Raw genomic sequence first — 27,474 nt, forward strand, 5'->3', positions numbered from 1 at the left:
TTCTTGTCTACTCCTTAGGTGCCGGAATGCGGCGGGAACATGCAGGAGGATGTGTTGGAATGTGAAGATGCTGTGAAGGCCGGTGAGTTCAGCGCGGCGCTGCAGCAGGCGAGGTGACGCGCATAAAATAACTTCTTTCTTCCAGCTCGAAGACGCGATGGATCGGGAATTCAGGTAAGGATCAAAGGTATTGCTCTTGTTCTAACCTTTTCTCCTTCTTTCTCCTATTTTCTAGGAGCACCAAACTCGAGGCGGGCGTGGCAGAAGACCGGATGCAGACTTGCAGGCGCGGTGAGCATTACACTGCTGGATGCAGAATAACACAAAGCGTGTGCTGCTCTTCGGGCGTGGTTTAAATAGCCCCCAAAGTAGTCCCAGGTAAGTATTCCTCCCAGGGTCGGACTGGGACAAGAAATAGGCCCGGACACCCAAATAAAAGTGGCCCACCCCTCGTCTCAAAAAAGTGGCCCACCCCGCACCTCAAAAAAAGTGGCCCTCAAACCATCATCCATGAATCGCGTCAATTCACGACTTTACAGAAATTGCTACTTATGGAGGGTTCATGTGTCTGTTACATTACAACACAACTCATAAAATAACATAACTTTGCATACAGTTCTGTGACAGGGTCCACAGCTCAGAGGCGCAGGAGTGGCATGAACCTACCACCCCCACTGCGGTTTTGGGACCTGCTGCAAGTCGATGCTTATACAGGGCTCCGAACCCCAGCAGGGAAGGAGGGTTAGGGTGACGATGGTTGGATATCAAGGGGGGGGGGGAGTAGGGAAACCGGAATGAGGCTTAGGGAGAGGTTATAGCATTGTTCATAAGTACACTACGAAAAATATGGTTATGATTTCACTAATGTGATATACATTTCATACAAGAATGGATCACCATATGTATCATTAATATCTGTGTGTATAGATCCATATTGTGAAATTACTGTAAATGCAAGCAGACGTCCAAGGCCAAATGCTATGTTATTGTATAGCACGCTTAAGCTCTTTTTTTATAGAACAAATATGCATACAATATCACCCAACCTTTGTTGGTACTCATGCAGCAGGCACTTAACCCACTGAGCTACTTCCCTCTCAAAGGATTCGACAGTCCTGCAGATTGTATGACAAAGTTCAGAAACCCGAGCACAAAAACACACATAGAGACACATACTTCAAACATCCATTATTAAGTGCTCTGGGAATAGCTGAAAAAGTAAAGAGCACAAGCCTTTTTCGTGCATTTAGGCACAAGGATTTTGTCAAGTGACCGAGGGCCATCTCCCAGCTGCTGGCACTCTCACGTGTGGCCTCTATTGCACTCTGACCTGCTGCAGAGACGTGACAGCAGGGCTCCAGTTGGTGGCACTGACTCCCAAGTCCCTGGCTCTAGAGTGAAGGAATGGCAGTGTTAGGAGGCTCACAGTGCACGGGGGTGCAGCCTGCCAGCATGCCAGTGACAGCAATGCCACATTTGGCCAGAGCGACTCCTGCTCTTACGGTGGCAGATGGAGGGCTGCTTTTTGGCCCTCATCTTGAAAGTGTCGGAGGCCATGCGTGTGTGTTCTGGAAGTGTACCAGTGACTGCCTGATTGCTTCTCTGCAAGGCAGGCTGACATCTCACAGACTATGTGCACCTGTGGTTTCTGCAGTGTGTCCACGCAGGAGGCCATGTCTGCAATATCCGGATCCGGAGCTGTTTCCGTGTGAGGAGGCATTTTAAGTTTGCATATGTTAGCACCGTGACTAAAGTATTCTGCATTGTGCACATGTCAGAGGCCATGTGTAAGGTGTCCTTCACTTTGTACATGTGTGAGGTTGGAGGACACTGAGATGGAATGTCTTGTGATGATTGTAAAAGAGACAACGGCAGAAAAGAAAACATGCTATAACTGCAATTTGCAAAAAGCAAAATACATAGTCCGAAATTAATGCTCACCTCAGCTCTTGGCCAGGCTCCTAGAATCTTTCCGTCTCAGCTGCCAGGCTGCCCATTCCTGCTAAAGCTGCACTTGCTGCAGTGTTCTTCAGGTGAAAGCTGTATCTACTCCAGAAGACAAAGCAGTGCCGGGCTGCCAATGTCACCACCCTGGCGAGCCACAGGCGACCTGATGCCAACCTGGGGTGCCTGGTCCATTCCAACAAAGATCACCATCGCCATTGCAGCAAAGTCTGGCAGTTCTTCCATCTGGTCCTGTGAGGGCCATTGGTTCCTGGGAGCCTCTGCTGTCATCTTAGTTATTGATGTAAAGCTTGCTAATGCCTGCCCTCTTCCTTTCTAGTGAGGTTTCAGCCCCCACCTTCGTAAAACTCTCTGCACATAAATCACCGCTCTCCTGAAGCCTGCGTTCCTCCCCCTTTGCTGTCACTTTCTCTCCACGTCATCCTTGGTCTTTCAACCTCTGCAGCCACATTTCTATTGGCCTGGCGCCAGCGGCCCCCAGGCACAACAAGTTGCATTGAACTTTGCAAAGTGCAACGAATTTGTTGCTTTCTGCAAACTTAATGTTCCCGCCGGCGCCACAGTGCCATGGTCCCAGCCAGGTCCAGCCCAGCCCAGCCCTGCAGGCAGCCTCCAGGCTCTTGCTGCAGTGCCCACACCGGTGTACTGTCCCCTGTAATCTAGTTGTTGGTGCAAGCATAGATAGCCACAAACTGTGAAGGCATCCCGGAGAAGCCATTACACTTGAACAACTTAATGATGTACAAATACACAGAAAAAGCATACACAAAAGCACCCTTATGCAAATTGTAAGCTGCAAACGCTTTTGTTAAAGGACCCAGCTGGAATGAGTAAAGCCAAATGTTTGGTCACAGAAACATCATTTTGGTAGGCTGGCATTACTTTTAATTAGATCTGCGCAGAATGGTCCACCAGAGATCTAAACAGTGGCAAGTATTATACGTTTACTTTGGACACACACGTTCCACTTCCACTTGAACAGCTCACTGAAAGCAAAGCGATCAGCCCACCATACATGAAACACCGAGGATAAATGCGTTACACAATGGCCTGATTGATTGCGAGATATGGTTACATTTTTCAGCCCGCCCGCCGGCTGAAGCCTGCAGTTTGACTGAAAGAGAAATGTTGCTCGTTTAATTTGTACGTTCTGTCAGGAATACTACAAGTAACTAATATCTTTATCATTAATATACAGTCCCTGAAATAAAGCATATTTTCACTGTATTGTTACTATGCATGCTGTTGCGCGTTGCGGTGCTGCGGGTGCTTTTTGCTTTTCTTTTTCTTTTTTTTTTTTTTTCTTCTTCACCGGCCCAGGCGTGGCCAGAAACCGGCCCCCAGGCAGGACCGGCCCACACAAACATGATTTCGTTTCGGCCACGGGCCGATTGGCCGAGGGGCCAATCCACCACTGATTCCTCCCCAGCCTCGCCCGAGTAAAAAATAGTCCCTAGGTAAAATAGTCCCTTCCAAGCCTCATTTGGCTTGGAGCTCTTGCAGCATGGTCTGCATCAGGTAAGTTCTGCTCTATGTGCCTGGCGCCTTTGGCACCAGGACTGACTCTCCATATGAGCCTGGTTCCATAGGTACCAGGACCGCACCCAAACAGCCCCTAGCAGGGGTTTTTGGGCTTGCCCAAAATAACTTGATGCCTGCTTCCGGGGTTGCTGGACCTGGTCTGGGTCTCCGGGGTAGGCATCATGACAGCACTCCCCCCCCAAGGCTCCTCCTAAAGTCGTTCTTCCCAGTGGTTTTGGTTTGTCTGGGAAATTTCGGTGGAATCTTTTCACCAATCGAGGTGCATGCACGTGGTCACTAGGTTCCCAAGACCTTTCCTGTGGTCCGTAACCTTTCCAGTCGATTAAATAAAAATGTTTTGACTTCACCATCTTGGAGTCCAGGATGTTTTTAACCTCAAATTCGCGGTTCCGGTCTATAAGGATGGGGCCTGGTGGCTTGGTTAGTCTTGTCCCTGGTTGCACTGGCTTCAAAAGTGACACATGAAAGGCGGGGTGAATTTGCATATTAGCAGGTAAGTCCATCTTGATGGCCACCGGGTTGATAATGGCCTTAATAGAGTAAGGTCCCAAATATCTAGGGTTAAAGGTCCGTGTTCCCTTGAGAGGTATGTGTTTTGTGGCCAACCATACTTGATCCCCTATCTGGTACCGTGGAGTATCACTTCTATGCCGATCAGCATCTTTCTTATATTTCTCCTTCGCTTGTTTTAAATGTGCAGTTGCCTCCTTAAAGGCTTGTGTAATTGTAGCGTGTAGATGGTCCACTGCGGGCATTTCTAAGTGTTGGGGTGAGTCAAGGTCTGTGGTTCAAGGATGCTGCCCATATAGGGTATAAAAGGGGCTTTGTCCAGTTCCAGAATGTACTGAATTATTGTATGCATATTCTGCGATCCAAAGATTGTCCTTCCAATTACTCTCAGTTTGATGTAACATACAATGCTGGTATTGTTCAAGAGTCTGGTTGGTCCTCTCTGTTTGACCATTGGTCTTGTAAGAGGATTCAATTCAGCACTACAGCCAAGTTAACGCCTAGTCTAGAATACTGAATGAAAACCCTTATAGATATATCTTTAGGTCCAGTTCATGCGTTCTGGATGACTACCCTTGTATAACACCCCTCTCTTGGAATCCCCCTGATCCCACTGAGCCAAGAAGTAATTCTGTTTTGCAAGTTTAAAAGGTTTATTTGATAAATTAAAATATATATCACACTTTTTAATAAATTAATAATTGAATATCACACTTAATCTGATATGGTCAAGATCAACAACGGAGAATCTGGCACTAGCACACTTCTTATAATCACTAATGAGTTGACATGAAATGGATAAGGTAGCACACTGGTAAATAGGAACAAAAGTATAAGGTGGTAGAGGATGCTTTATGTAGGCTCAGGTGGATGCAATATTCAATGAATGCAGTACAGAAAATACGCAATATGATTTCAACCAAACAATGTAATCACTTTTCTCTGGCTACTCCCCTCCCCCCCTTGATGCAAGGCAAGGAAATGGAAGGAAAACACACAGTTCTCAGAAATGCAATCAACTGTAATTCAGTTCAATCCAGCAAGCTTAAACAGAAGTTTGAAAACACAGGCAAATGCTTTGATAGGTGCTAGCAATGAATTAAAAAAAATATGCTAAACGCTTTTAATTCCCTTACAGAGGTTCAGGGTGAGTGGTATCTAGTTAATATTAGTCCAGGCTCACACTAGCAATGATGCAGGGATAGTTAGCAGGTTAAACGAATTTCTGGCAAATGGAATCAGGCAGCAGCAGTTTTTTTACATGTGAAGAAATTGCAAATCGCGGCAAAATTCGCGGATGCGCCGAGCGCTATTACAAAGGAACCGCAAGGACTATCTCTACCGTTTTGGGGTCCTAGGAAAGCCTGGGATCTCAGCTTCCAAATGAAAGTTATTGCAAGTCTCTAGCCCAAACGGTTGCGGAGATATGAGTAATTTAGTAAAGGTCGTTTTTGGTTTTGTAAATTTTAAACGCACACTTTTTCAAAATGACAAATTTTACTAGAAATGACAGGTGACAGATAGGAGGCAGTTCTACTTAGGGTAAATAGATTGAATTAGATGAATTTAAACTAAGAGATGTGTTCTGAGTTTTGCTAAGTACTCACAAGAGATTTTGAACAGGAAAGCGACTTGGTCACGATCTTCAGTCTGGTCAGGTCTTTCCGGATTCTGCTCACAGCGCCTGGTCTGGTCTCGGCTAGGCACAGCACTGCTTTCTCTCTGGTCTGGTCTCTGCTAGGCACAGCACTGATTTCTCTCTGGTCTGGTCTCTGCTAGGCACAGCACTGCTTTCTCTCTGGTCTGGTCTCTGCTCTGGATAGATTGAAGTCTCTAGTTTGGCTTTCTGGAGTTTGATGGAGGTAAGTATGGATTTTTCCGGCAGGGCTTCCAGCGGCAGATGAAATTGAATCTCTCTATGTGTCCTGACTCTCTGCTTTTATCTGTTTCTTGAGAATGGGTGTGTGTGTTGCATCACTAGACTTGCCCCTCTCATTCGTCATTGGTCAGGCTTCCATTCCTCCGCTTGATTGGCAAACTGAACTGTGAGTCAGATTGATGTCATTTTATGATCTCTTGAAACAACCTCCCTTATCATCTGTGCACCCAAATATATATATGATCAAAATCCATACTTCAGAGTTACACAGTTGTTTGAAATTACATATACATGGTGTGGCTGAATTTAGCCATGTCTATGTCCAAATCTGCTCATTCTCGGAGCTTGCATTCAAAGAGTGTACATAATTGACTTTTTAACTGCTTTTTCAATTTCCGACATGGACCCAACTTTACATACATGTGTGCAGGGGGTAGGGACATTAACTGATGAAGTTTCAGATTTTTAACATGCACACATTTAGAGTAATATCCACTTTTCCGCTAAAACCCCCCTGAACATACCACCGGTTCCTACCACGTCTTAAACTGTGGGCAGAAAAATCACAAGAATTATGGTATCATTTATAAAATTTTCACATGTCCGCACTATGAATTATCCCCCTTTTTATAAAACCATATCCTTGCTGCAGGGGTGTGTCTTATCAGGTCACATGGTACAGAAACCAGTCTTTCCAGTTTCTGCCAAGCCAGCTTGCTTCTCACAGGCAGTGCCCCTCCCAGCTTCTCCAGGAGGAAGCCACTTTTTACGACGTCTGTAATAAAAACCTTTGCCTGAGTGGAGAGGGCTTTGTTCACTCTCTGGCAGAGCACAGGAAATTCAATTATCAGATAGATGGCATATCCTTAGTGTGGGCAGCAAAAGGAACATTGGCCTGGGAACATAGTTGTGACTCAAGTTTCACTCCTGATGGGATCCGTTGCTAGGCAAAATCAAGTTCCTTAAGCCAGACCTTCAGCTAACTTTTTGTTGCTTTTAAAATAACTTGTAATTTTACACATGCAGCTAGAATGCTGATTCTAAGTGCAAAACTATGACATTTCAACAGTTACAAAGGCATGTGACACCAAACATAGGTCACTCATTTAATTTAACATTTTCGATTTTGGTGGTTTTAAATCCAGTTGCAGTTAGGCTTAAGCTGCTGACTCCATAGCATTTTTGTTATAAGCATTGTTTTTGGGCTCTTCATTTCCCAGATTTTGTAGGCACACAAAACTCCATTCTGCCAAATGTCTGCTGGTGTTCAGTGAATATTTTGCACATGTTGCAAGGTTTGAAATAGGCATTTTGCTTGCCTTCAGAAAAACACACAGTGGGTTTTAAAACGCCGGCTTTTGGATAGTGGTGAGTACTGGTACTGCACCCATTTTTGGGATTTTCTTGGATTAATGCATTCTAAACAGGAATGGTTCTTACATGGTAGTAAATCCTTGCTTAACATTGTTTTGATGGGGCTCCTTACAGTAAGATGGTTATGTGGAACCCCACAAAAAGGGTTGAATCTTTAAAGTGGTCCAATGAGTCACGATTTCAGCAACTTTTTGACATCAGTAAAAGTGGATTTTGTCAACAAAGACCTTTCTTTACCCTGGTGGGTGGCAAGTTAGGTAACCATTTTGGTGTGCGCACAACTGCGCAGCTTTCCTGGATTTCGGCGCACATGTGGGTTTTCCGCCATCTTGAATTTCCTAAGCCCACAGCACCAAATGTTGTAGCAGGGTAGCTTAAACGTGGGTCAGGACACCCTACAGTCTGGGGGTGGAGACTGGTCGATAATCTCACGTTGATTTGCGCCAATTGATAACATTTCTTCCAAAAATGTGAAATGAATTGACTGCCCCGGTCAGAGACCAGCACGGACGGAAATCCATGCATGCAAACAATGTTTTCGAGGAATTCTTTGGCCAGGATTGAGGCTGAAGGTAATCCTTTTAAAGGAATAAAGTGGGCCATCTTGGAAAAAAGATCCACAATAACTAGAATGGTGTTAAATCCATTACAAGGAGGTAGATCAGTAATAAAGTCTAACAATAAGGTGTGCAATGGTGTAGGCGGAATGTCTAAAGGTGTTATACGTTGATAGTCGTGAAGATATAAGAGACCTCCGTCCCCAAGTGCCGCACAGGGAGAATCACTAATCACTCCCTGTGCAACCTTTGAGGCCACAGGTGGAGAGATCCGAGGCCGGAACCGAAGTACTGGGAGCCCCAAGGCAGCTGTAAAAAATACAATGATTAAATACCAAGCAAGCAGGGTACTATATACATAAAACAAAGTATGGCCAGTTTCTTACCAGATATCTGATGAAAGGGAAGATGGACCTGAGGGATGGTTCCGGGACTCACGTAGGCAAGGAATCCACCCTAAAGGATAGGTCAGGATGTTTAGCCAATCTCCACCTGAAGAGTGTTGTGGTCCCTCGATAGTTGGGTGACAACTACCACTTGGGTAGTATGATTTATTGTACAAGGATGCGGCCTGGGAAATCCAAAAGGTGTCCGTTGAGCAAAAACAAGGTATCAAGCCAGGAAAGGCAGTCCGAATCCAGTGGAGGAACAAAGAGCAAGATCCAGAAGAAGTCTGTGATTCAATCCGAGGTCAGAAGCCGTGAGAAACAGGAGAGCCGAAGTCGCCGTAGCCGAACGTGATCCACAAGAAGTCCAAAAACAAGAGCCAGATTCAAGGAAGCCAGGTAAGCGGGTTTATTCAGCAAAAACAGGGTCTCCGAGGAAAACAGCTGTGAAGCGCGGTATACCAGCACTGCCCGGCTTAAATACAGTTACTTCCTGGTCATATGACCCGGAATGGAATCACGTGACCGTGAGCCTGGGGCACATGACCTCATAACGTCACGTGATCGGGTCGCAACGGAACGAGCACTTGTCTTCCTGCTCGAGCGGCTGCCTAATCTCCATGGCAACTGCCAATGGAGAAACGGCCGCAAGCGCGACTGCAGGGTGTATGGCGATTGCTTCGCCAGCGCGCGAGCCAAACTGGAATGCCTGCGTGAGCCCCTGGAAACAGGTGACTGGGGGGAGAAGGTGGTTATCTGAGTGGTTGGCGGGACATGGCCGAAGGAATGATCTGAGGACATGACAAAAGGTTGTAAGAGTCCAGCTGTTTTTTTCTTTTGACTTTTGTTTTGGGCGCAAATGCCACAAGACATCACAAATGATTTGATATCCTTTCGCCAGGTGGGCCACCAGAATTGTCTTTTAATTTTAGCTTTAGTTTTTGCAATACCTGGGTGCCACTCCATTAGGGTATCATGATAACGGGAAATGACTAGCTCTTGTAGTTCCTTGTGTGGCAGAAATAGCCGCCCTTGGTAATAAGACAGATCATTGGTGACAGAGTAGTCCGGGCCTTTCTTTACCCAGTCCTGCAGGGCTGTAGGATCAAAGAGTTGCTGGATCTTTACCTGAATGTCCTCTAGTGTCTGTAGAGTAGTCATGCCAAGAATCCTTTGTTCAGAAATTATAGGTACTGGTTCTGGGTTCACTTCTGTCTCTCCCATCCCTATTTGGGATAAGGCGCCTGCTTTACCATTCTTACAACCTGGTCGATAGGTTATCACGAAATCGAACGCGGCAAAGAACAATGCCCATCGGAGATGACGTGACGATTGGGCCTTGGCTGTATTTAAATACTGTGAGTTCCGGTGATCGGTGATCACAGTAATGGTATGCCTGGTACCGAGAAGATAGTGCCGCCAAGCCGTGAAGGTGGATTTAATGGCTAATAACTCCTTGTCGTAACCGCATAGTTTAACTCGGGTGCCGAGAACTTTCTGGACCAACATGGTACTGGGTGAAGCTGGCCAGTTTCAGGGTCCTTTTGAGACAGGACAGCTCCCATGGCTAGACTGGATGCATCAGTTTCCACTATGTATGGAAGGTCAGGGCGCGGGTGCTTTAATACAGGTGCAGACGTGAATTTCGCTTTCAGCTCTTGGAAGGCATTTTCAGCTTCTTCAGTCCACATAAAGCGTTTATTTTTTCGCAAGAGTGCTGTGATGGGATGTACGACATGTGAAAAATCTGGGATGAATCTGCGGTAGAAATTGGCAAAACCGAGCATGCTTTGTACTCCTTTAACTGAACTTGGTGATGGCCACTTAAGGATTGCGTCCACCTTTCGTGAATCCATTCGGAATCCCTTTGGGGTCAGGATAAACTTAAGGAATTCCACTTCTGCGGCATGAAAAACGCATTTTTCTAGTTTTGCATATGGTTTGTGCTGGCGCAATTTCTTAAGGACTGCTCGGACGTGCTTCACATGGTCAGATTCTGAAGAGGATATACTAGAATATCATCGATATATACGACAACACAAACGTCAATGGGTTCACGGAGGACATCGTTCATGAAGTATTGGAAGGCTGCTGGTGCATTGCACAACCTGAAAGGCATCACCTTGTATTCGAATAACCCATACTTAGTGCGAAAAGCAATCTTCCATTCGTCGCCCTCTTTTACACGTACCAGAAGGTATGCCCCCCGGAGATCTAATTTAGTGTATATACTAGCGTCCTTCACTTGGTCTAGTAGTAGTTCAGGGATCAGAGGCAATGGGTATCGGTTCTTAACAGTTATCTGGTTCAATGCGCGGTAGTCTATGCACGTTCTGAGGCCACCTTCCTTTTTGGGCACGAAGAACAAAGCTGAAGATGCAGGGGACTTGGATGGGCGAATAAAGCCATTGGCAAGGTACTGGTCTAAGGATTGTCGTAGGTGAAGGTTCTCAGTTTCCGTAAGGGCATAAATCCTGCTACAAGGGGGTTTTGCACCGGGTATGAGATCGATTTGACAATCGTACGATCTGTGAGGAGGTAAGGTGTTTGCCTGTTCTTTTTGGAAGACATTCTGGAATTCCTGGTATTCTGGAGGTAGTTGCATGACTGCTGTGGTTACTGTGGCCAGGCCTGCGTTCTGATTTTTCTTTGGGTAACAGGTTTGTGCACAATCCGGGAAGGTTATTCTCTTCTCTCGCCAATCAATACAAGGATTATGTGTTTCCAACCAAGGTATCCCCAGTATTATTTGGAACTGTGGGGCTTTGATTAGATCAAACACAATAGTCTCTCGGTGCCCATCCTGACCCAATAGTGTCATCTCTGCGGTGGAATGAGTTACAGGCCCAGAGGCAATTTCAGTTCCATCGACTGTGGTGATAACATCTGGGGTGGTTTTTCGGCAGAGAGGTAGATTCATCCTGGAAGCCAATTCATAGTCCACATAGTTTCCTATGGCCCGCTATCAATGTATGCCCTTACTGCGTGCATACGCGATGGCTGCCCTGGATCTACGAGGACCATTGGTATGATGAAATGTGAGGTCTGAGTATCCTTCTTCAAGCTCGGCAAGCGGACCTCTACGCTTGTCGGGTGTGGTCGTTTCCCGAGTCTGACTCCATATAGCTTTTATCAGCAGCTCCTACCACCTTCTTGGGTGGTTTTACAGGGCAATCTCGTAGAAATTGTCCAGAAGTTCCACAATATAGACACAATTGCATTTGACGTCTCCTTTCTCTTTCCTTCTGGGTTAAGGGTCCTTTAACCACTCCGATTTGCATGGGTTCTGAAGCATCTGCTCCTTTGGGGTTAGTGTGGGTTTTAACCAACATCCGATTCTCAAACTTGGCTCGATCAGCCTTTCTGTTCTGAAGTCTGTGATCTAACTGGACCACTAAGTCAATATATTCAGCGTAGTCTTGAGGTGGGTTCATGACTTGAGCCAAGACATCCTTGAGTTCTCCTCGAAGCCCTCGATGAAATAACGTGATTCATTTTACCTCCGGCCATCCAGTTTCCACTATAAACCTATTAAAGGTTGCGATGTAGGATAGAAGGTCCTGGTTACTCTGTCGTAGGGACAAAAGTTTGTTATCCAGGGCCTGTCCTTGGGAGTGCCGGGCAAATAGTCTTTCCATGCTCGTTTGAAAGCCCTGAAAATCCCGAAGAATTGGGTCATCCTGAGTAACTAGTGGAATTGACCAATCAGCTGCACTGCCGCTGAGATATGACAATACAAAGGCTACCTTGGCTTGATCGTTTGGGAAGGCTCCAGGTCTGCATAAAAAGTGCAAGCGGCATTGGTTCATAAACACAGCAAATCTTTTGGGATCTCCGGCAAAGCGTCCGGGTGGAGCTAATGGAATATGTCCTGGTAGGTTTATTTGCAAAGGGTTACCCGATAACACAGGAGCTGGATTTCCCCCGGAACCAGGTAGGGGTGCTTGTCCAGCCTGGATTTGCAATAGTTGCCTAGCAAGGTCATTAGTTCGCTCCTTTGACAAAATCAGTTCTCTCCTAAGAGCATTGGTTTCTTGACTGGCGGAATGCACTTCAGCCCTCAATTCCCCTAGTAATTGGGCCAATTGGTCAGTCTCTGAGGTATCCATAATGCCCGGGTGGGAATTTGTGGGTAGGCTTCGTGTTCTGTTACGCTCACCTGGCTCCCACAGAGGCGTCGATCTGAACTGGACAGCTGCGGTCTCCACCAATGTGACGCGTAGGGCCGAGATGACGGACTGGACTGGCCCATCTAGCTTCGTTTGCTTGGCCCGTAGGAATATTCTTCTGATGGTTTGAAAAGATGAGCTCTCCATCCTGCATTGAGCACAGGGGCGCGTTGATAACCAGTTGCTTCACTGGCTCGAAGGAATTGGTGAGTTCCAGAACAATATTGACTCTTAAAAGTATGTAGTTCGTAAGAGTTCAAATGCCTGACTTTCACTCTTGTCCGATTCCTTGCAGATTGCAGCTTTACCCTAGTGAAGAGTTCCTCGTGGTGTCAAACCGGATATTAAATTATGCCTCTTATTACAAACGATTTGTATGTAAATTGGCCTACGCCAAGTTACTTGAAAAATGTACGCGAATAACTCTCTGCGGCAAGGTCTTGACCTTAGAAATTGATGTAAGCCGCCATATCGAATCAAGCCTCCATTTTAGGTTAGAAACCACCATTTTGGGGTTTTGTACAAAGTCACCCTGTAATCTAAAATGGCTGTCTCGTGTGTCCTTGTTCTTGCCTTAAACTCTCCAACCTCTGTAGGGAAGTTAATGTCCAACCTGCCTTCAGGCTACATGTTAGGGTCATGTAGACCTTGTCCTTTGTTGACCTCGGAACAGGGGATTACTTGAATTAGCAATGTTAAACTACAAGTATACAAGAACAGTAATGCTATCCGAATATAATATGCGTAATATTGTTTGGTCTGTATTAAAGCAATATATAAAGAGTGTAAATGTTAAATTGAAGAATAATGGAGTGTGTTAGTAAATGTATCGAAAAGTAAACCGCATACACGAGATATGTAAATTAGGAAAGTGAACCTGGCGCGACCCTAGCCCAGTGCATGATTAACCTGTAAGGGGGCTGGACATCATTTTACAAATTGTATAAAAGCACCGATGTCCAGCTAGGAAATTCCCTCACTGCTCATGTTGGACCTGCTGGTGGTCTCTGTGATGTATTGACGGCCAAATAGCTATTTGTGTACTTTGTTGAATACTGTTCAGTTTTGTAATAAAGATTCTGGGAATCTTTATAAGCCTGTGTCGGTGTATTTTCCTCTGCTCGGTGTAACAGCCGTAATATTGTATTTTTTCTGATTCCACAGTGGCAACCGGTAATATTCTGGTAAGGATTTGTATTTCCAACACAGTTCGATAAATAATGTCAATATGTTACCTGTTGCTTTCTCCCTTATTCAGGCACTGAGAGAAAGTATGAAGTCTCGGGGAATAATACCTCCGGTGGTAAAATCAGGTAAGTCTAATGTGGTGAGGAGGGTTCCCCTTGATAGTCCCTTTGTTTCACCTTGCTGTCCTTTTGTTTCCCCTTAGGGGCCGGGGTTCGGCGGAGATGCAGTGGAAGCTGCGCCGACCCGTGAAGAGGAATAGTACCCCCGGTGGTAAAATCAGGTAAGTCTATGGGGGGTTACTAATATTCCTCTGTGTATTCCCTTGGCTCACCTTGCTGTTCTTGTCTACTCCTTAGGTGCCGGAATGCGGCGGGAACATGCAGGAGGATGCGGTGGAATGTGAAGATGCTGTGAAGGCCAGTGAGTTCAGCGTGGCGCTGCAGCAGGCGAGGCGACGCGCATAAAATAACTTTTCTTCCAGCTTGAAGGCGCGATGGATCGGGAATTCAGGTAAGGGTCAAAGGTATTGCTCTTGTTCTAACCTTTCCTCCTTCTTTCTCCCTTTTTCTAGGAGCTCCAAACTCGAGGCGGTCGTGACAGAAGACTGGATGCAGACTTGCAGACACGGTGAGAGTTACGCTGCTGGATGCAGAATAACACGAAGCGTGTGCTGCTCTTTGGGAGTGGTTTAAATAGCCCCCAAAGTAGTCCCAGGTAAGTATTCCTCCCCAGCCCCGCCTGAGTAAAAAATAGTCCCTAGGTAAAATAGTCCCTTCCAAGCCTCATTTGGCTTGGAGCTCTTGCAGCATGGTCTGCATCAGGTAAGTTTTACTCTATGAGCCTGGCGCCTATGGTGCCAGGACTGACTCTCCATATGAGCCTGGCGCCATAGGTGCGAGGACTGCACCCAAACAGCCCCTAGCAGGGGTTTTTGGGCTTGCCCAAAATAACTTGATGCCTGCTTCCGGGGTTGCTGGACCTGGTCTGGGTCCCCGGGGGTAGGCATCATGACACCTAGGGGTTGGGACCCTTTCCTGATATGTTACTAATTATAATGTGCATCGTTGCTGTTTGGAAAACTTCAAAAAATTGTTTGATTAAAAACAAATTTAGTGTAAAGGGCCCATGCAAAGAGTCACTTTTGAAGTTGTTGGGTGGCCTCTTGGCTCAGAGTCCTCCAAGAAAAGTGGTTGGAAGGGTTAGTGGAGAAAGGAGGGAGTGGCAACTACGTGTTTTGATATGTAGAGGGATTAAGTCTGAACAAAATCAGTTTCTGTTTGTTGGCCAACTTCTAGGATCTTGGATTAAAAGGGGGATCAGCATGTGTCATGCTTCTAGTACATTAGTCGGATCATTTTTGCTCCAGGACCACGGGGTACAATCGGGATGTGTGGTGCTGTGTAGTGAATCGGGTGAGTGGGAGTCAGTGTGCTTCTGGAGAGTTTTTGAACAGGTGTGTTCCTGCACTGCAGGGCCGGCCTTAGAGGCAGCGGCGCCCCGGGCAATAAAACAAAAAATGCAGCATCCACCCACACCCGCTGCGTGCCCCTGGTCATGCAGGGGGCACCACACTTTTCAATAGGCGCTGCAGTGCCCTATTGTTATTAAATGCACTCTGCTTCAGAGAGCGGGGCACACTTCATTTCAATAGGGTGCCTGCCGCACCTTCTCCCACCACATCACCTCGGGGGGACCTTGAAAGAGTCCCCTAAGCTAGTGTTGCGGGGGGCTGATGCCACCCTGGGCTGTCACACGGGGGGTACTGCCCTAAGGCCGGCCCTGCTGCACTGGATACATTCAGAGGAAAAGTTGTTGTCAAATGTGTTTAAGGTTTAATGGGATGGGAAAGAAGAGGTCATAGTTCTATACACCAGGGATTGAGGGGTGCATAGAAGCCAAGCATGGAATAAACATGGGGTATCCCGGACATGGTTCTGGCCCTGGCCCATGTGCAATTACAGACTTCTTCGGTTTGTGGTTAATTAGGTATGTTTTCTGGTCGGGCCCTGCTGTGGGTATTTTTTAAGTCCGGGTATTCATTGTTTCCAGTTGGAAAGGTCCATTGGAGACTAAGAATGTATTAATATACACTAAATCACAGAACCATGATAAAACCATATTGTTAGGTAAGATTTTCATAGCAATGATAAATCTTCCGACCTGTGTCCACCCCAGAACATTTTACTTTATTGGTGGATTATTTTTCTATATACCTCAGTGAAAGGGAACCTTTTTCCACACTCACAAAATCTTTTACTCTTTTTTGAGTGTCATTTAAGACTCTTGGTAGTGTCTTTTTGATTTTATCCTCTTTGACAACTTTTGATATTCTATTGTTGCAGGTTTACCCTTGGGACTCCCCTTTAACTTTCCATGGCTAACCATGTGAGAACTACAGTTCCCAAGGTTAGAAAGGATAGGTTATCCTCTCTAAACATTATTTAGGTGAGACCAGCACACCCCAACCTGTGGGGAGTGCTGGGGAGGTACAATATATCCCCTTTCTCATTTTCAGTGTAACATTTCTGTTATAGGGACAAGCTTACCTTAAATGGCTGGTGCCAGCGAACCTTATTACTAATTTAGTCCACCTCTACCGCGTGATGTTTCCACAGCCCCGGTAAGGGCACCCATGGGTGCTCATTTTACCAAAATGTCCCGTCTTCTTTTTTCAACATTTTAGTGTTTCTTGTACTTTCTTGTTTCTTTCCCTGACCTACAGGGTGGGAACATCCTTTGTGTCAATTTCATCTTTGGCGGGAGACCTCAATCAAGCCTGTCCAGGCTCCAGAGTGTCTGTGAAGGCAGGAAGCAAGGGAGGAGTCCAAAACTCTGCAGCCCTTTCTCTTCCAGCCTGACTGCTAGACTCCAGTTCAAACTGTGAGGCTAGCTGTCCTGAAAGGACTGCCATCCCGCAGGTTTGAATCTTGCAAGTATGTTTAATTGTCTGTGTTTCTGCATGAAAGTCTGATCCTGGAAGATGAAGAGGTAGTCGACCACTGGACCTAAATTCAAAGAAGAAGATGAAGAAAAAATGGCTGAGGTGGTTTCCAGCGACCGGAGAGCCTGCTATGTAATCAGAAACTGCTTTTACCCTTCCTTTCAAGCATTCTGGGGACTTCACGATGACCCTGACCCAAAGCCTAGTGATATACACTAAACTCAAGAAGACCTGCAGTTTGAGTCATCCCATGTCATGCTACGACCTTGCGGGGCAGCAATACCCCAAAACCCTGGGACCTCAAGCCACAAAACAACAGTAAATAACAATAATCAAATCAGCAATATTCAGTCTACTTCTGGCTGAAAAGGCACCAATACCACAGAGCCATATCCAGCCACAATGAAACTCTTTCCTGGAGCCTTTTCTGTTGATCCTGCTGCAGAAGCCCTTCTAGTCTCCTGTCTTCAGTCTTCATGACAAGGAATTGAGCAACCAGGTTTTTGGCTGTAGATCTTGAAGTCTCATCCATTGCGACCTCTTCTTCTGTGCCTAGTAAACCATGCGAAGATCCCCGTGCCTAAAGCCTTCCCCGTGATCCTTGCTGAAAAAGTCCTTACCATGTCCTGTCTTCTGTCTTCATGATAAAGGAATTCAACGACCTGGGTTTTGACTGCAAATCCTGAAGTCTTCTGGCTGCAACTCTTCTTCCGTACTGTGTTGGCTGTGGTATTTACTTACCTTAAGCCTTTGTGATTTCTGTAAAGCTTTGGAGTGTTCTTGTGATTGGGAGTCCTCTCATCCAGTTCACCCAGGCCCAATGCTGCAATCCTCCTAGGGTGTCTTCTCAGAAGTCTCTGCACCCTAACTAACTTTAAAGTGTACTACTTGTTGGAACAGTCTTCCACAGGAACTCTGATTTTTGCCTGCAACAGAACCCTATCTCACCCTGCCTACAGCTGTCTCCTAGACCAGTATGGTGCCTTTTCTGCACCTGAGTGAACTCCTGCAATAGAATAGGAAAGGCAGGGGCGTTGCTAGGGGGGGGGGCTAAGGGGGCTATAGCCCCTGATCTTTTGGTTGCAACCCCGGATAGAATCTCAGGAGCTACAGCCAAAAGGCCAGCTAGCCCCCAGTCCCAACAGCTCCGACATCAGCTTAGCCCCGGGTCTTATCCAGACCTACCAACTCCCCTGAGGAAAGGACTGGATAAGTAAAGGATTTTGTCTGGAAAAGTATAACACGTGTTTTAAAGTACTTACTTGTGAAATAGTTGGTTGGTAACTGTAACTCAGGGTGAACATTTACGCAATTTCTTACTTACCTTGAATGTGTGTTGTGCCATTCTAAAAAGTATACATACGGTTATTTTACTCACCTGTGAATTGGTTGTGCCTTTTCCCCAAAAGTGATGCTGTTGGCTTCACTTTACTATTCCCATTAGGATATAAATGTATGATTGCCCCAAATTGGGTCTTGCTTTCCCTGACATGCCGTTAGCCTGTCTAGAAAAAGTCTGCCTTAGGTTATACCTACCTTTAAGTTGCAGGTAGCTCCTTTAAAAAGTATATGGGTTTTACTTATCTTGAGTTAGCTGTGTGCCATCCTAAAACAAGTGTTATTGCTTACCTCATCTGTGTTCCCCGATCTGAAAACAAACTGTAATTGTATATAATAGCCTTAGGATTTATCTGCCTAGAATAGCTGTGTGGCATTCTAAAAAAGTGTTCTGTAGGTTAGCTGACCTTGGTCTGCCTGGTGTAATCCTAATTTAGTGTAAAGAGTTCTTATTTATCTTAGTCTGCGTTTCACTGAGCTTAAAAAGCAGCTATAATTGTATATTACACCAAAAACTTTGAAGTCACCTAGTATAACTGTGTGTTATCCTGAATAATAGTTAAAGGTATATACTGTTCCTTGAATCAGTGTTCTTCTATTGAGAAATGTGTCCTGGTAATAGGGTTGGTTGATTATGTGATTTCTTTGCTGGAGTCACTGCGTAGCGGACAGGGTCTACTACCCTTGTATTACTGAAAGTAATCAGAAAGTAACATGTGTTTACTCCCCATGAATAGGTTTGGACTATATTAAATGTGTATGATAAGATCTGACCTCCCTAAAATTACTGTTAGGGATTCCGAAGAAGGTTCATGGTTTGGTCTGTGTACCTTCAAGCATTGTGTTTATTTTTGTATAATGTGTTTATGACTCTATAACCAGTACCTACCCCAAGACTTAACTTGGCCTACTTGTATTTATAATAAACCTTTATTTTTTAAAATATTTCTGGTTGTGTTTCTACTGAATCCTTGGTATACTACAGGTTCTGTGTGCTTTCCTACAGCCCTCTCTCCCTCCAAAGATGAGCCTGGCTGCTCTGTCCACGCTACCATATACTCAGGTGGTACAGCCTTATACTAAGAGTGGAGTTGTGTACTGTCTCAGTTGAATGGTTTTACTAAGCCCTTAGTTGGACTTCAGAAAAACTGTCCTAACAATTATAAATAGTCAATGGGCCTCATTATGAGTCCAGCGGTAGCCGTGCCGGAACAATCGGCATGACTGCCGCCGGAGTAATTTTTATTCCGGTGCCCGGCAATGGGGATTTACCAGGGCATTATGGCCCCGGTGCTCCCCATAATTGCCCATTGCCGGGCACCGAAAAATATTTCTCCCCATTCTCAATCGAGCCCCATTGGACTCAATGGGAATGTGGAGGACGGATGCACCGCCACCATTTATGAATGGTGCCGGTGCATCCGTCAAGGTCTGCGAACGGGTGCTGCGCCGCCCGCCAGGTCTGACCTGGAGGCGGAAAGGCACCCGCTCGCAGACCTTGCAGTTTCTGGTAACAACGGTGCCGGTAGCTTACCGGAACTGGTGTTACTGGACCGGCAACCTTGTAATGAGTCCCAATGTTTCTACTTTTCCATTGCAAGAACGTTGGCAGACCATTACATAATTGCCATTTGCTTCCGTGTGTGCTTTAAGCTCCTAGCCAGGCACCCACTGTCAATGGGTTCACTCTGTGGCTCACCCTCTTGCTTAAACCACCTCCATTGGTCCATTGGAGTCTATGGGTTACCACATAATGTCTAGATTCTATTTTCCCAGCTAGCAGATAAGAACAGATTTGATTTTTCCCAGTTAGTACAGCAAGGTCAGATTTGTATTATACTCGGTTACCACCGTAAAGCTATATTGCATGGGGACCACTTAGTACACTATAGGCAGTTTATACTAAGCCTAGACAGCACAGGAAACCAAGAATCCACGGCTAGATTACAGAAACTTTGCACCGGTGCAAACAACACTTGTCATGGTGCAATCGTTTTCTAATATGCCCCATTGTTTTTAAAAATAGGGCAAACTTTGCCCTAGTGCTAATGCCGTGCAATTTCTGCACTTGCACCGGTGCAAAGTTTCTGTAATCTAACCCCAGATACTCAGCACATGGAGACCCTGATTCGATAATGCCAAATTAGCACTGCATTGCCTGATTGCAATATGTCCAGTTAGCAAGGCCTGATATAAATATGCCCATTTGACACAGCAGTGTTTGATTTCGCTATGCCAACTAGCAACATAGGGACTGATTCTATCACACTCAGCTAGGACCGCAAGGCCTGACTTTGTTATGGTCAGTTCTTACTGAAAGGCCTGATTGCACCATTCTTAGTTACCAATGCAAAACCAGATTACATCATGCCCAGTTACTGCTCCACTGCAAAGTCTGACTCCATTGTGCACAGTCCATTCTTCTCCCTCAGTTTCCAATGTGTATACATGACCTGTGATCCCCATATGGAGGGCCAGTTGATCATCTTTTAATTCCCATTTGCAGCAACACATGCAAATGAGGCTTGCAACTTCTTCTGGCTACCTCACATCCTCATTGGTTGGGCAGGAATTGGCCGGCCAATTACCCCACCTCAACTAATTAGCTCATCTCTGCAAGTAAAGAGTTATGTTTGAAATATGGATCGTAGTTTCTTTACACTTTTCTTGCGCATTTCCCCCTGCCCACTGGGCTATCTTGTCGGTTTAAATGACCCACGGCTTAAAGTGAGGTTTCAATTTGAATCAAGAAGAAATGAAACAGTGGAGCCAAAGTTATCTCTCTTTGCTTAATTAATGAAAACCAGAGCTTCCTAGTCCGTCGGGTGTATCTAAGGTCACCTCTCATTGTGGTGCTTGTTCGCGTACTCCCTATGGGAACAGTGGCAAACTCTTGCAGTCAGTCTATATACTTTCAGAACAAACTATATGCTGGTCATGGCACTATAATGATCACAGAACAGTCATAGTTTCCTATTGCCATTTTATGAAGATGTTCAGGACTGAGCATGTGTTTCTGTTGTCTGTTATTCCTGGCAGCAGCAGTGCTGTTGAATCTCATGCTGTGAGGCACACACTTTTCATCCCACAGCATTGTTTTCAATGGTAAACTCACAGCTGCCGTTCAACCCTGTGGGTGGAGGGATCCTTGGTGATCAGGCAGTAGAACAGCTGTACAGACCATGCTGCATGCCCAGGACATGAGTCAGTAATGGGGGTAGGGCGTGCGTACAAGTGAGGGTTTCAACACTAGTGCATTAAAGACATAGGCCCTCATTACGACCCTGGCGGAAATCGCGGTGCAAAATGCACCTTGGAGCACGGCGGAAAGCTGCCGATAGCGCCATGGGGGTTGGCGGATTTTCCGCCCCATTCCGACCTTGGCGGGGCGGTAAATCCCCATCCCCCATTTTACCCTTCCCCATTCCCATTTTTGCCCCATAGGGTATAATGGGAGTGGGGAAGGCGTTAATTACGCCACCTCAAAATACGGTGGCGTAATTAACGACAAGGTCCCGTAGCGCCATGGATTTCTCCGCCCGGAAAAACCAGGCGGAAAACGCTCCATGGCGCTACGGAATCTCGTAGTAGGGCGGACGGGTCCGCCGCGAATAACGCTGGCGTAAACCCACTCCGCCAGGGTCGTAATGAGGCCCATAGACAAAAGACTTGCGTTTAACATGGCGAATGGAAGTCTTTTTTTTACTATGCCTATGTTTAATGTAATGCTGTGCAAACCCTACTGTACACGATTCGAACAAAACTTTAATAACTCTTTCTGAAGTTTTAAGTGTTTGCTGATAGTGATACCATCTCTTAATGAATTGTAATTTGACATAGGCTATTTAATGAAAGCCCATAAAATACGTTTTTAATGCTATATAATTAGCATAATTTCCTGACCCATTTCTCCTTCTTCCTCTTTTCTTGTTTGTCCTCGTCTTGTTCTTGTTCTATGTGCGCCGTGAGGCCCACGGGCATGTTGGCGCGTTACAAAAATTAAAATAAATAAATAAATACATATATAACGTGTGAAATTTAGGGTTTGCACAGTATACCATGAACATAGACATAGTGATCTCATTACAAGTCCAGAATAAAAAATAAAAAAGAGGCATTCGAGCGATGGAAATGGGAGAACTTATTGCAGGCTGCTGAGCAGGGTGATTAATGAACCTTTTGGGACTTGGTTACCATAAAGGAGGTCTCCGGGGAGACAGCCATCCATTGTAGTATAGGTACGGCTACTTGGCGAACCCACTTTTTAGAGTCGTATGGGGACAATTCAGATGGGCATGGTCCTGGGTCTGGGTCCAAGGCTCTGGATTGTAGGCCCACATTTTCCAAAGGCCAGGAAGTGTACATCAGTTTGGATGGGTGCAAACTGAAGCAAGTTAATTTTTATGACTATTTGAGTGCACAATTTGCAGAGTGGACATTGGACCGCCCACATGGGCAGAGCAAGTGTCAATAATGAAAAATATAGTGGCGCAGTTAAAAGATTTGTGTGTAGCCATGCTAAAGGAGCAGTGTCACCAGCTCTAGAAAGGTATAGTTTGCAAGCAAAAGCATCAGCCGTATATGGTGCTGATATATGGGGCTATACAAACACGGGCATTCTGGCCACAGCGGAAAACACATTTCGAAAGAACTTGCTTCTGCTTCTTTTGCGTAGCCCCAATGCACTAATCCACCTGAAAACAGATGTCCACCAAACAGCACATGAGGTGAGCCTAGGTCCAGTGTTATACTCGGTGAGGCTGTGGGGCTCACCCAACCTCATAAGGTTTAGGGAAGCACCACCACATGTTGTGAGCTGGAAGGGGGGAAATGTGCTCCTGCCGATGGTACACGACATGTCTTAGTGATCTGGAACTGAGCAGTGTATGTTCAACGTGCCCTCTAATGATAAGTTAAGTGTTGTTAGGGTGAACAGTTCCGCCCTACTCTTGTCAAGAAAGAGGATGGTGGAAGCATGTAATAAATTGATCTCGGACCTAGAATATCTACTGCGGGATATGGATTTTGGTTTTGAATACATGGATACCATTAACCCGCCATATGCACACGTACTTTACCTAAAGTTAAGGCTGAACACTTTTAACAGAGCCACATTTACTAATTTGAGGGACTGTATGACCAGTAGTACCTGCCCAGTCGGTGGCGCTGGTCATGAGACAGTGACACAATTTTATGTTTATCCGCAATGCATATAAGGTATTCAGACCCAGATACCGGAAGACTTTATTTATTGCTGCTAACATCCGTATTGTCAACCAAGTAATGGCCTATTCTAAGCAAACTGAAGACCTGAACACGGTATATTTTGCAGCTAATCATATTTATGGTGCATGGTTCCATAGGATACGGGCTATTAACTTTAAGAAAGCATGCGCTGAATGATCATGGCTTTGAGCCAGGCCCCCTATCTTGGTAGATCTATTGCAGTTACACTAAATGCATGCATGTGGTCCATACTATGACTCGCCAGTAATTGGATTGTTTGACGTCTACGAAATACATGTTAGAGGATCTCGGTTACAACGGAATTCATGATTTTGATTGGCTGAGCTTGTAGTCAATGCCGAATCAATGTACATTATTAAATGGAAACAATCATTTGGTTTGTACTGCCACTTTAATATTGTGGTGTTACTCCCATTAGTCATTAGCAATCAAAGTTACAACATGACTCTACTAACTTTGAAATGACGATCCTATTGATCTAATGTTTCTCTACGCAGTCTGCCCCAGGTGTTTCTTTGTACCCTATTCTTAAAAATGATACATTGATACTGTTTGTATTTATCAATGAGATTTTATCTGGAAAATATTTTGTGGCAACTTATTGTACATAGAGCTTTTTCCATTTTTTTAAATGATTTTGCTAAATGTTTTACCCTGTACGTATTGAATTTTAAGGCGTTTATGGCTCAGATGGCGAAATAAAGCTTGACACTGAAAATAGACATAGTGAAAAAACATCCCTTCACCACTAAATGAAAGTCTTCCACTATGTCTGGGCTTAAAATAATATGCGCAGCGTCACTCCATACAAATCCATTGCAATTACATGGTTCGTGAAAAGCATGCATACAATTTTCAGTACAACGTCCTTTCATTGCGGGATGACATTTACCTGGGTTTTTCTCCGCAGATATTTTAACGACAAAACTCATCACATTTTTTATGGGAGGTTCGAAAACTATACATATGGGGTGTGGGTGTTCGGGAATAGATAAAAATTAAAGGGGATGGGGGCTTGGAGGGAACCAATAAAAATGAGATGATTTTTTTCGTTTAAAAAAAAGCAGAGAAAAACCCAACAAAAACAATGTTCTTGTATTTTTCTTGTGATTGTTATGAATCATGTCATTTAAAATTACCCACTTATGGTTTTTTGGGGGAAATCATTCTTCTCTCAAGAACATTTCATACTTTTATCTTGAAAGCAAATTCCTAAGGATCGGACTGCATCTTGGTACAGAGTATATAGGGCCAGATATTGAATAGTCACTATTCTTCAGCTGGCATGAAAATCTGCCCGCTGTGCATCGAGTTTGTTTAGCAAGTGCAGATCAGTGCATTTACCGATACAGAGCGAACAAGCTACTGCTTGATATGCCAACTCTGGAGGCAATATCTCACTACTCGAGCTTTCCTCCAGAGTCTCCTCTAAGGCTGATGTGACTGCATTTCATAAACACTTTGGTGGTCGAACAGGATTTCCAATGATGGCAATTTAGCCCAGAAAAGAGACCTGCCCACAACAATTCATTGGCAAAGCAAGAGCAGCGGCACTTAGCTGCATTGTGCAACTATGTTTATGCAATCTGACCCATGCTGTGTTACCAATAGAATTGGAAGTATGTGCTATAACATCCTTCATTGACCTCAAAGGTTCCCGGTCCTTTTTGTTGTTGTATCTCTATATTTTTCGCATTTAGACCAAGCCAAAACACTGGCTCACCCAATCACAGCTGAATTGTAGCACAGGGACTCTACAGCAGTATTATAGTAACTTTAAACCAGTGCAAGAGCGCCAGGGTAAACATTGCTCTGGTGCAAAAAGAAGGCTTGTTCAGTGCATTTTCAGAACAGAGCAATATTTGAACTAGTTGCAGTCATTTGCCCTGGTGCAAAAATGCATTTAAATAATGCTTTATTTTTGCGCTAGTGCTAATCACACTTGCACCAGTGGATAGTTTCAGTACGGAACCAGGGAGTACTATCTTTCCAAGCTCCTTCAGAATAGTGGGAGGCGCATATTGGAAATACTTCTTTTAGCTCCCACATACCCATCTAGTTTGCTTAAGGGTGATCCCTGATTCCTGACATGGGTGGCTGGAAGCATGCATCATTCAAACACACAAATCCTGATGTCAAATTCGGATAAAATGCTTGCCCGCCACAGCTCTTTCCCACTTGAACGGAGTAACGCGGGTGTAAGTCTGCTTGTCTACAAGACCATTATCTCTCACCTACAGCATCTTTCATAGACTTGGAACGAGTCTGTCTAGAGAAGGTGTCGAGACCCAGTACATAAGAAGAATTAGCGAGCATCTACTTGTGCACACAGCCCGTCTAGTTCAGGCACTTTTTAATATCTATTAGTGCAAGATGCGGGTCATTCCAAAAGGTTGTTTTTTAATGCTCAATGAGGGCCTTTGTCAGGCATTTTTTGGCACTGACCAAGAAATGGATAGAGGACCCTGTTGACACAACTATCATTGGTATTAAGGCAGCACAGCAAAGGGACATGGTTGTGTTGGAACAGTCTTTTCTTCTAGCGTGGAGATGAGTTCCGGCCAATTTACCTCAGCATTGTGTATCTTGAAGCACACACAAGTAACTAACCTGTACTGGTGTTTTCCGCAAGACGACTAAGAACAAACCCAGAACAAGCCTTAGAGGAAAATCTGAAGAGAATTGTTCCAAAAATTGGCAAGCTGAGCAGTGACTGAGTGCACCACATGGAGCCAATCCAGTAAGACCATGCCTAGTTGGACACCCCTTTGCAAGACCCAGCTCTCCAAAGTCCTTCTGTACTCACCTAAGAACCGGCGGGAAGTGCCAACTGGGGCAACGCAAGGGCAATGTATCTTCATCACATTCTCATGCGTGAGCTCTGGCCATGAGCACGTGTAACATGGTCCAGCACTAGGAGACTAGCAGCACCCGCAGAGGCGCTTTCCTTTTCACCAGAGGAGTCTTGAGACACCTACCTCTGCAATGTGCGTGCACACCGTGGCCCCCACCAGGCAGAACGCAACCCCAGATCCATGTTCCAGACTCTCCAGCAAAATAAGGCATGCTTCTGGAAATTTGGAATTACTTTCATTACGGGAACATCACCTTAAGATGCAACACACAGATTTTTAATTCAGCTTTTCTTTGTTTTTCCTACTGTAGTTTCCACCTTATGACATTATTATTTTTAGAACGGCATGTGCCTGGACATTCCATTTTTTATTGCTTCAACAGTTATCATCCCTATCACAATACCAACCAACTATGGAATTCACTAAAAGCGCGTAATGACTGTAAGGGCATACTCTGCACACAATAAATACAGGCAACACTTACTAACAACACACACACAACATAGCGTGTACAATTAATGTGAGTGGGCCTCATTACGAGTAGCGCGGTAAAAACAGGGTTATTACCGGCATGGAGGTACGAGCGGGTTCGTGCTCGTATGACGCCGCTAATAGCAAGCACGCGCAAAGCCCCATGCCGGTAGTGGCCATACCGGCATGCCGCTAAAGGCCCTCCAACCCCCTGATAGCACCATCACAGCACCCGCCGATACTGCCACCGCCTAGGAGGAACCCCTTAATACCGACCCGGTAATAACAACATGCTAATACTTGGCTCATAATACCAGACCAGGAAGTAACGTCATCGCGTCAGAATGGGAAATGCACCGGCGGCCATCTTTAAAAACACAATCCATTGCAATCCTTCCAAACCACCAGCTGTTTCCAGGAGTCTAAGGCAACCCGGAAGACCACCCCCCGCCTGCGGAAACAGCGCTTTTCAGATGCTGAATTAAACATGCTTGCGGACACCCTTGCCACACATGCTAATTTCATCAAATCTCAGAACCTGAAGCGTGAGGTGCAGCAGCGCAAGAAGGACATCTGGCAGGAGGTAGCCCGCAAGGTCTCCGCTGTTGGAACCACCCCACGGAGTGTCAAGGATTGCAAGAAGAGGTGGGATGACCTCCGCCTCAGGGTCCGTAACATCCTTGCAAGCGACAGGAGGGAGGCCATGGCCACAGGCGGGGGTCCCCACTCTCCTGTCAAACTGACCACCTGGGAGGAGACGGCAAGTACCTTCATAAATCCGGAGTCCATCGAGGGATTTGGGGAGATGGAGACAGTGCGGCAACATCACCAGAAGGAGGTGAGTGACCCTGCATATCCCTGTAGGGGAAGCCATGATGTAGCACAAGTGATGTGGAAGAGAGTCTAGGCAAGGCAATGCATGTCCCAACACCCACATCAACATATGCAAGTCCAGATGGAGGGCCAAACCCTGCCAGACAGAAATGCATGCTAACTGCCAATCCCATACCCAACACACAGCCAACACACATGGACCGTGCCCATGTAATACA

The sequence above is a fragment of the Ambystoma mexicanum genome, chromosome 5q, assembly GCF_040938575.1.
Source record: "Ambystoma mexicanum isolate Mex_15411 chromosome 5q, UKY_AmexF1_1, whole genome shotgun sequence".
Classification (NCBI taxonomy): domain Eukaryota; kingdom Metazoa; phylum Chordata; class Amphibia; order Caudata; family Ambystomatidae; genus Ambystoma; species Ambystoma mexicanum.